This window comes from Acanthopagrus latus, chromosome 4, assembly GCF_904848185.1.
Source record: "Acanthopagrus latus isolate v.2019 chromosome 4, fAcaLat1.1, whole genome shotgun sequence".
Classification (NCBI taxonomy): domain Eukaryota; kingdom Metazoa; phylum Chordata; class Actinopteri; order Spariformes; family Sparidae; genus Acanthopagrus; species Acanthopagrus latus.
The window spans coordinates 4,467,557-4,478,359 of record NC_051042.1 but is presented as its reverse complement, the minus strand read 5'-3'; positions in this window follow the sequence as shown (position 1 = coordinate 4,478,359).

Genomic DNA, 10,803 nt, shown 5'->3' with positions numbered 1-10,803 from the left:
ACAACTCGGTCAAAGGGACTCTCAAAAATTTCCCACAATCCCTGGTTTATGGGGTGTCAAAAGAGGGCTCATTTAGTATGTCACAAAGAACAGGAAATGAGCGTGCTTGAAGAGTTATCTCTGCTTTTTCCTGAGTGCTTCATACAAGTTAAACATGATGATGATATCTGCATCTTATGGGACTCATTCAGTTAAACAAACAGAAACAGAAATTGTCTCTCACCAAACTGAAACCCAGATAATTATCATCTATAAACATGAAAGCTATCATAAGTGTGAAATTGTGTGATTTTTCGACACAGTTATTTTCCTGCTTCGATTTCGTCCCTCTGGATTTCCTCTGAGTCACGAGGACCTCGCCCAAAACAGCTCACCAAGAACACAGATGACCTAGTGTGTGATTCTTTGAGATCTGATGAGGCCTGATGATGGTCACATGTTGTCAAACCTGTGAGGTCACTGTTTGACCTCTGGCCTCTCATTAATGTCAGAGCAGCAGCTGGCAACCTGTGTGGTGGGTGGAACATGAGCTGGATTACAGTTTCAAGTCCACAAGGAGGTCAGTTTTGCACCTGTAAAACCAATAGTGAGAATATGGGTCATTGGGTTATTAACATGATGCTAGAGTTTGTCTATAGATAATCAAAATAATTCTTCAGGGTATAAAAGGCAAGAGAAACATAGTTTCTTCAGGATTAATGTGAATTATGTAGGGCTGCTCAGTTCCTCAAAATATTATCAAAACCTCAATATGGCCAAGTTCAGTACTACTTGAATATCCATACAAATTAACACATTTTAGTCATTGCTATTGAAGACAGGCTAGCCTCTTCTGCTGTGATCTTATGACCTTTGTCATATATTGTGTTGGGTTGAGTACTTGCATTATCCCAAATGTTTCCAACAGCATCCACACTCAGAGAAAGCTGGAATTGTATTAAAGGTAGCAAAGCGTTTGTTTTTGTTGCCTGTTGCTATAACTTCAGAGGAAACGTTAGATGAAGGAAGGAAGTTGGACAGCGTGACTAAATGCAACTTGGAAAAAACTTTCAAACCTCAGCGAACATTTCTTCCTGACTCACGTCACAGAGATTTTCACCAACAATGGTAAGGCAACAGCTTCCATGACCCCGCACTATTAACACATAGTAACTGCAACCAGATAAAGCAATTTAAATACAATACACATCTTACAAAACTCTTCCTCACTTTTTTGCCAACGAGAAATCATTGCAGTTATTTTTTCAGCAAACATCCTTAAAAAACAAGCGGATGCAACTCCTTAAAAATAAATATTTGCAAATATTTTCTTAGCCCTCTATCATGGCAGATTAAATATTTTGGGGGTTCTGGACTGTTGGTCAGACAAATCAAGCTGTTTGAATAAGTCAACTTGAGTTTTGAGAGAAACATTACTCCCTGATGTTTTAGGAATCCAATGATTTATTGATATATCAAGAAATAATATAATTGGCTGAATAATCAATGAATTACCTGCAGCTATGCTAACTGTACCCATAGGCGATCTTTTCTACCAGTGGTCATCAAACTGTAGTCGTCCTCTACACTTCTTTATGGCACAACATTTTTTTCTCTCAAGATTGATATAGTTCTATCTTCCATCCATCCATCTATCCATCCATTGTCTGTAACCACTTTATCCATTTCATGGGGGTCACAGGGGTTTTTGTTGGAGCCAGTCCCAGCTGTCTCTGGGCCAGGGCAGGGAACACCCTGGACAAGTCGCCAGCTCATCGCAGGGCCCTCACTGCTGGCAGAGGCCGCCATGCAAGGTCAGGAGCAATTTGGGGTTCTTGTAATTGTGTAAACAAAAGATTGAACTCACTAAATGGCGTCCAGTAGCTTCCTCTAAATGACCACTGTGGTCAGCTGAAACTTGTTTTATGATCATTTCATTATAAAACATAAATTCATCAGCTCTAGTAATACATTCAGACATTATTGAGTTCCTCCATCAGCATGAGATGCTGAGAGGTTTAAAGCTTTCAGGAAAATTTAGTCAGCAGGTTGGTCTTGGGAGACTCCGTAAGTTGACACAATACCTTCACCGATACAACCACTTGTTGTGTGTGCATTTGTTGGTGCATGTGTGTGCATTCCTTAAACCAAGCCAGTGACATGACTCTGAAACAGGAAATGATAAACATGCAGTGTAATCTTCAGGTTCTGTGGCTTTGGTTCAGATCCAGAGCATTAAAAAGCCTAATCTCTTTGAATTCCTTTATAGAATAAACTCGAGGGCTGATGAGCCTGAGGACGTTAACATTAAACACACACACACACACACTCACAAACACACACACACACTCACACACACAAATGACAAAGCATTCCCAGACCCCGAAGGCCCTTAATGGAACAATTAAAGTCATAAAAAGCGGCCAGAGTACGAGAGCATGAAATTGTTCCTCGTTTCAATGTTATCAGAGTCACACAGAGTTCAAATCTGGGAGGAAACAAAACAAGACTTGGCCACTGACGGAGCCGCTCTGCAGCAGTTACTAGCATGCCAAAATCTACACGTATGTTCCTCCGGAGACAGCGCAGAGGAGGAGACACGTGAGTCATGTGAGGCTCGTAAACAAATGCACACAAACAAAGAGACGGCCTGGCTTCTGTGCCTGGTTCTGTTTCCTGTTTCCAAAAGTCAGGAACCAGTGAGGGCATGCTGAGGAGAGTGGGGAGCCAGAAGTCTCCGTTAAATGAGTATACAGTAAGCTGCTGTTGGCCAGTGCAGAAGAGATGTGCATATGTGTGTGTTTGTGTGTGTGTGTGTGTGTGTGTGTGTGCATTTGTGTGTGTACCCGTGTGTGTGTGTGTGTAACCCCCACAGTGATCATCTCACTCCTTACTCTTTACTTACCTCCCCTCTACCCCAGCTTAGCATGATGGCTCATCTCGAAGCTCTGATGGGTGTGTGGACTGCTGGCTGTTGGCAGGCCTCTCTGAGCGGAAACACACACACGTACACGCACATGCACATGCACACGCGCACACGCACATACGCACCCATACGCACAATGCACTGTGTCCTCAGGCACAACACACCCTGGAGTTTCTTTACCTCTTTCCACTCTCTCTTTATCATTGCCCCTTTGGAAACTAGGTCACTGTCAGTTCATGCCATTAGCCTCTGCTCCAAGAGTATGACTTTGTGTGCATGTGTGTGCGTGTGTGTGTGTTCATGTTCAGTTAGCAGCCATGCTTATCTGCCACTTGGCTTAAGAACTTCCTTGAAAATGTTTGTTTTCATGCCCTGTGCCGGTGGATTGGAATCGAATCTGCATTTGTGTGTGCGCGCGTGTGTGTATGTGTGTGTGTGTGTGTGTGTGTGTGTGTGTGTGTGAGACACGGTGATGATGAGGGGGTGGGGGATTCCAGGATTCTTGCACGAGGCAGCAGCAGACAGATGTGGGAGACTTGAATCAAAACTTTTTTTGTTGGCCGGCCTCAGAACGCGACTTTTCCTCCACTGTTGGTCTCTCTCTCCTAGTTCTCCATTCCTCTGCCCTTTCCTCATGCTTTGGCCAGCAGCTCACACTTCTCCCTTGGATTTCGAGCAGGGGCTGAGATCAAAACTTGGATTCTAGCAAACACCAGGAGGGATGATTCAGTGATTCTTGGTCATGCTGGACTTTCTGTTCGTGGTCCAGAAGAACATCTCAGCAGCTCAGAACACACACTGTTGTTTTATCGCCTTGTTACTTCTTGACTATTCCCAATTTCATGACCAGTACTCGCTACAGAAAATTAAGCATTAGTTCTGTTTGGGCTCTCAAAGGGTCTCATAGTGTTGACATTAGTGTATAATCACCTGAAGCTAAGGCTTAATACACCCCACTTAATTACAGTATTAGGGACACATGGCCCTTCAAACTGAGGTTTTTCAGAGGCACACTTTACAGTAAAAATGAGAACTCACGGTTGGTTCAATGAATTATTGTCCTTTTCTTTACTACAAGTATAAAACAACCACTGCTAGTTTTCTAATGTCTTAATAGCTAACTAGCTAAAGTTACATTGCTATTGGTGGGATTGCATATGACGGCCAAAATTCATCCAAAGTCCAGCAGCGAAGTTGTTTGACTCCTATAATATCAGTGCACACTGAAGGAGAAGGTGTCGCTAATGTTAGCCTATAACGTACTGCTTATGGTCAGGTAATGAGGTGGTGTTCTCTTTTATCTGATGACCTGATTAATAGTATGAAGTTGTTACTGGATTGTGAAGCTGTCTGCATCAGATAAATATCAAATGTACTTGTGATAATACCAGGTCTACCATAGTAACAAAAAAAATTAAAATTCACCACAGCTGGAGGCAGCATTTTGGAAATGTCCAGTTGCCGTGATGAAGGTTCTCAGTCATCCAGATCATGGCAATTTTAAGTGCCGTATCACAGGCCACTGGACATGTTTCAGTTTCTAGAAGATCTTTCACCTCTCATCCAAGATGCTTCCTCAGTTTTAACTAGCTGGAGGTGAATTGTAGACTTTTAAACCCTGTGTAGGAGTTTCAGAGCTGTTAGGGCTTCTTGTGATCCGGTGACCCAACTGGCCTTCATATGGCTTGTTTGGGCTAGGTGAGCACAGGTGTGAATGGTTGCTATACTCTCTGGGGATGCTCCATTGTAAGTGAGTGATAAGTAAAGTCTTAGTCCACCTCCTCTGTTCAAAGATGGTCATTCCAGATTGACATAGATGGATTCTTTTACTACTTTTTCAAACCAGCTGTCTTCTCTGACCAAGATGTTTATATTGTTGTCCTCAAAGGAATGTTTTTTCTCCTTCAGATGTAAGTGAACAGCAGAGCTTTGACCTGAGGAGTCAGTCTTCCTGTATTGTGCCATTCGTTTATGAAGAGGTTGTTTTGTCTCCCCATTGTACAAATGTGTGCAGTCCTGGCTGCATTGAACAGCATAAACTACACTATTCTGTTTATGCCTGGGTGTTTTGTCCTTAGGATGGACAAGTTTCTGCCTCAGTGTGTTGGTAGGTTTGAAGTGAACCAGGATATGATGTTTATTGAAGGTCCTCCTGAGTTTCTCAGATGTGACATAAGGAATGACGATGTTGTTACATTTCTCTGTCTCCTCATCTCTTTCCGCTCTGGATCTTTTAGAGGTTTTGACAAAGGTCCGGTTTGGGTAACCACAGGTTTGAATTGGTCCCCTGATGTGCTTCTGTTCCTTGTCCTTCCTCTCTGTCTTTGTGGGCATGGTCTCAGCCTGATGGTTTAGGGTTCTGATGACCTCCAGCTTGTTCTTCAGTGGGTGATGAGAGTCATACAGCAAGAATTGATCTGTGTGGGTAGGTTTTCTGTTCACTTAAATGTTGAGGCTTCTGTCTTCTTCAGTGTTCACTGCACAGTCCAAGAAGGGCAGACAGTCTCCTTTGACATCTCCCCCTGTGAACTTGATGTTATTGTCCACAGTATAAATACTGTATGTTCTGTAAAGGCTTCCAGTTTTCTGATTCTGATTTTGACCCAGGTGTCATCCACATACCCGAACCAGTGTCTAGCAGCAGTTCCTGTTAAGGCAATCAAGGCTCTCCGATCAACTTCTCTGATGAAGAGAATTTTACTATTGGGGACACCAGGGAACCCATGGCACAGCTGTGCTTCTGTCTGTGAGACCTTCATTGTGCTGGAAGGAGGTGGTCATCAGACAGAAATCAAGTAAGGCACAAATGTGGTCTGTGGTGAAGTTGGTTCTGCTGGACAGGATGCTGTCCTGTAGCCGGCATTTCTTCACAGTTCCCCTGTGAAAAGACACAGAGCCACAAAGATCCTTCAGAGGGCTCAAAACCAGCTACTTGATGAAAGAGAGCGGTAGATTAATTTTCTCATCAATGCACTCACTATTGAGACTGACTGAACCTCACTTCTACCAAGTCAAGTCCTGGAAAATGTCTACAAGTTTACTGAGAAGGCCCAAGCATCACACAGAAATAAGGACATCAACATCACAGCACATCAAGACACATCTAACATAAAGCTTACCCAACTGGAGGAAGATGTTGAACTTTGCAGTAACTCCAGAACAGATGCCAGTACTAAAGTTCCTCACAGCAACAGAGTCAGCCATCAGAAACAACAAGTTGGCAGAATCAGAGGCAGAACAGATACAGTTGAGGGTATCAGCCACTCTTGCTTGCTCAAAAGTGCCCCCCTCCAACCTCATTACTGACGAAAGAAAGGCCCTGGTATCACTCAAATGAGACAAAGGGAGATGCACTGTAGTGCACAGCAGATTACTACAGCAAAGTCACTGATCGGCTTCACGGTACCAACACCTATGAGACACTGAGGTGAGATCCTATTGGTAACCACAGCCTGTATGGTATACTGACTATAGCCTGTTGAAGCCATCCCATGTGTCTATGAATTCCCCAAGAGACATAAGGAAGGAGCACCACTTAGAACTCAGCATCAACCCAGTAACCTATAACATATCCAAGCACTTAGCCAGTATCCTTGCTCCATTGTTCAGTAATTCTCATCACCACATCAAAAACTTTGCCAACAAGGTGAGAGAAATAACACTGGACTCAGACAAAACAATGGTTTCTTATGATGTCACATCACTTTTTACATTTTTACATACCTTCCCACTCAAAAGTACGGTGAAGAAAGGCCTGCTACAGGACAGCATCCTGTCCAGCACGACCAGCTTCACCCAAGACAACACTTTTGCCCTACTTGGCCTCTGTCTGACGGCTACCTACGTCCAGTACAGCAAAGGTCTCACAGACCGAAGCACGGCTGTGGTATTGGCTCACTGCTGTCCTCCTCATCGAACAAGTTGAGAGGAGGGCCAACGCATCAGGTCAAGACTCTGCTGTCCACTTGCATCTGAGGGAGGAAAATCATTCCTTTGAGGACAACAATGTAAACATCTTGACCAGAGAAGACAGATGATTTGTAAGAGGAGTAACAGAATCCGTCTATCTCAAACTGAAACGACCGTCTTTGAACAGAGGAGGTGCACTAAGACATTACATATCACCCACCGACAATGCAGTACTGAGTTTCCTCCCCAGACACTTAACAACCATTCACATCCGTGCTCATCTAGTCTTAGCAACCCACATGAAGGTTGGTTGGGTCAACGACCCACAAGTGACCCTTATGACTGTGAAACTCAGATCTCACATGTGTCCTTAACAACTCTGTAAGGACACTCCAAGCCTCTTGGGTGAGAAGTTAAACGTCTTCAAGAAACTGAAACAGGCACAGTTGCCTACGATACAGCACTGCCTGCGATAACATACATGTTCAAAGAACTACTCCTCTCAAATCCCAAAGAAGTGTGATATGAGTTTTATCCCAAATGAGATGTAGTTTCAACTCTGAACACTACACTAAGCAGGATTACTTATTGTACATTTCTTCTTTCATCACTTTTTGGCAAACAAATTGATTATATACAGATTTAGTTTATAATCAACCCATACAACATATCAATCCAAAAAATTTATTTCTTTATTTGGGATCTGTTTATGTTTTGTTTTTTTTTCATTTTTTTCACCACTGAACATGCAAGCTTAGTTTGTGACAAAGGAAAGGTTACGACTTCAAAATCTATCTATGAATTCTGTTTTAACGAACTCAGAAGAAAAAGATTATTGTTCCCATTATTTGAAGGAGAAATTTGGTTGCTATGAAACTACTATCATCATTGATCACATAGCCGCCATGGCATTATCGGTCAGTTGGTACACAACTTTGACCCAGACTTTAATTTAACAGAGACCGTTGGATGGATTGCCAATTTTGTATCGTTCATGGGTTCGTGAGGATGAATACTGCTGATGTTCATGATGTCTTCATTTGTCATAAAGCAACATCAGCAATGATTCACAAGTTTCCAGTAAAAAATCTCAACATCTGCCAGATAGATATCATGTCGCACTTCAGGATGAATTGTAATAACTTTGGTGACCATCTTGCTGTCATCATGTGCCATCATCAGGTCAGAGTTTGTGTTTGTCAAATAATTTTGTCCAAAGATCATAATGACATTCCCTTGGAGAGTCAGGAGTGATAACATGTCATGCTGCAAACAGGCTAAACATGAGCATGTTAGCATTGGTAAATGTGGCCATTCTATGATGCTGATGTTAGCGTTTAGCTCAAAGCACCGCTGCACCTAAGTGGGACCCCGAACAACAACAAACCAAAGCCAAAGTCAACAGAAACTCAAGGGTTAAACTCTGTCTTCTAGTTTCCATCACTGACATCTTTTCATGTAATGTATCTCAATGACAGCCCCTGTCCTCCTCTCCACCTCCTCTTCTGTTCTCCCTTTTGTGAGGAAAGTATTTATATCTGAAGTGATAAAGGCATCAAATTAATACAAGAGTAGTGTGTATATGAGTATATTTCTCAATGTGTCTAATTGCATGGAGTGTGTTTATGGGTCTCTACCACTGAGCTGAGTGTCTTTTACAGATGGTGGCGGCGAACCCCTGGCGGGAAAACTCACCAGGGAATGTTTTCCATCCCTAAGATGGTCAGATTTGTGTGGGGGGACACCGACTGCAGCGTAAATCACATGTGGAGGGGAGATACTGTAAGTGGGCGGCTAGACCAGCCTGGATGGATGGCTTCTGCCAAAAATACTATCCACGGTGCCCTACAGGGGACAGACCCTGAATAAATCTGTCTGTGTTCAGACACAGGGTGTGGACAAAATAACAGGAACACCTCTAATTCATCACAACTGCTGGTGCTTTAAGGTAAAAAAAGTTCCACAATGTTGCTTTAAAGCCTGGTCACTGTCATTATAAAAACTCTTAGTGTTGTAAAAGTAATTCACCTTGATTCATGTCTAGAATTATGACAGATTAGCTCCTTAAATGCAACAGTATTTGACCTTGGAAGTCTTTCAAAAGTCATTCAATATAATGTTTAAGAAGGTGTGGGTAACCCTGTGTCTAATTCATAGCGTTGTTGTGACTATGCGGTTGTATGACATACAGTGGAGACTAAAGAAATTCACTGCTTCTGGTCAAGAAAATGTCGGGCCAGTTGTCATTTTTACACAACTTTCTATGAATCTATCAAACAAGATAATTAATAGTGTTCATTTGTTTCGGTTTAGAGGCACTTAAAGGTGAATCTTTGTTAAATTATGAATCTCTATATATACACAAACCTTATACACTCTTATTAGGGATGACATTGAGGATGCAATGAGCTTACTTCTCTCCATCCATGGGGGGTGTCCTGATACAACTTCCTGTTTTTTTAATCAGGAATGACGCCAGAGGCTGAGCAGTATGTCCCAAAAACATCCAGGGTGAGTACATCAGCTATTAAACTCTGCTCCCCGGACACTCAGAGATGACTCATGCTGTCAACCCCGTGTTCCTCCTTGTCCTCCTCATAGCTGCTGCTTAAGAGAGCCATCCTGACCATTAAAGGGACGAATTACAACTTTTTATGACCCGAAAAATTTGATTCCGTTTTTCTCGGGGAAACATTTTTTAAGGGAAATTAGTTCATGCAGTGCCTAGGTACATGCAAGGAAAATGATCCATTTGGAGAAAAACGGATTCCTCCCAGTTATTTTGTGGTTACGTTTGATTCTGTGCTGCTGCAGTGCGTTAATATTTGTGTGTGTGTTACTGAGGAGACCATATGTGATACTAGACGGCCGATCCGGAGCAGTTGTTATAATTCAATCATTGTTTAATCCTCATGGCAAAAAAGCAACCAAACTCAAGAATCACGAGCAACCCCTTTACATACATACACACACACATATCGAGTGTGTGTGTGAGAAAGAGTGAGAGAGAGGAGGAGGGAGGGAGGGGAGAGAGATGGGGGAGACTCATTTCTGCAGCTCATTTTCTTGAAATATTTCACATGAATATTGGCAGCAGTTGTGCTGCAGAAGACAAAAGGAAATGAACCGTGGCTGCTGGAGCCAAAGACAACACACAGTGTGAGAAAGTCTCGCTACAGTTACTGCTCGCTGCACAGCGAGAGACAATCTCAATCTAAGCTATTAACAACGGCCCTGGGTTATATGAAACACATAAGCAAGAAAATTAGTGAAGGTGATATTGATGTGACGTAGCCGGAGAAAAATGAGCTTCTGTCATGTAAGAAACAAGTAAACTACAGAGTTTTATTATTAAATGACAATAACTTGAGGGATATTTTGTTTGATATCGAAATACTCCACAGAAACAATCTGACTAAACTCTCAAAAGTGTTTATCTAACCTTTCTATCAGCTTTGCTATTTTAGACTTCTTAGCTTAGGCCAGAGGAGTAAACATTCCTCGAAAATGAAACTCACGGTCAGTGACGAAGTGAGGAGATTAACTGAGGAAAGGATGGGGTAAGAGGCAGCGGTGGGTAGAGGGGGAATCGAAGGAGGGTGGGGTGTGGTGGGGTAAGGAGGTGGTGTCTTACTGTAAATGACACCTCCTCTGTGGTGATGAAGAGCAGAGGGCAACCCAGCTGCGCCTGGCATCAGTTTCTCCCACACTACATCTTGTTGACGAGAACCATGACTTGAAGTTTCTTGAGAAACAATCCTGCATTACACTCAGCTCTGACATCACTCCTACAATGTGTGTGTGTGTGTGTGTGTGTAAGAGAGTGCTGTGTTTGAGTGCACTTGTATCTGTATGCTTGTCTGTATGCCTCAGATCACTTGCTTATTATTACTGATCCATTAAAGATCTTCTGAGTCTAACTTAGCTTGTAAAAACAATCGTAGAATTCAACCTCTCTGTCAAATCTGATACGTCAGAATTCTGCATTA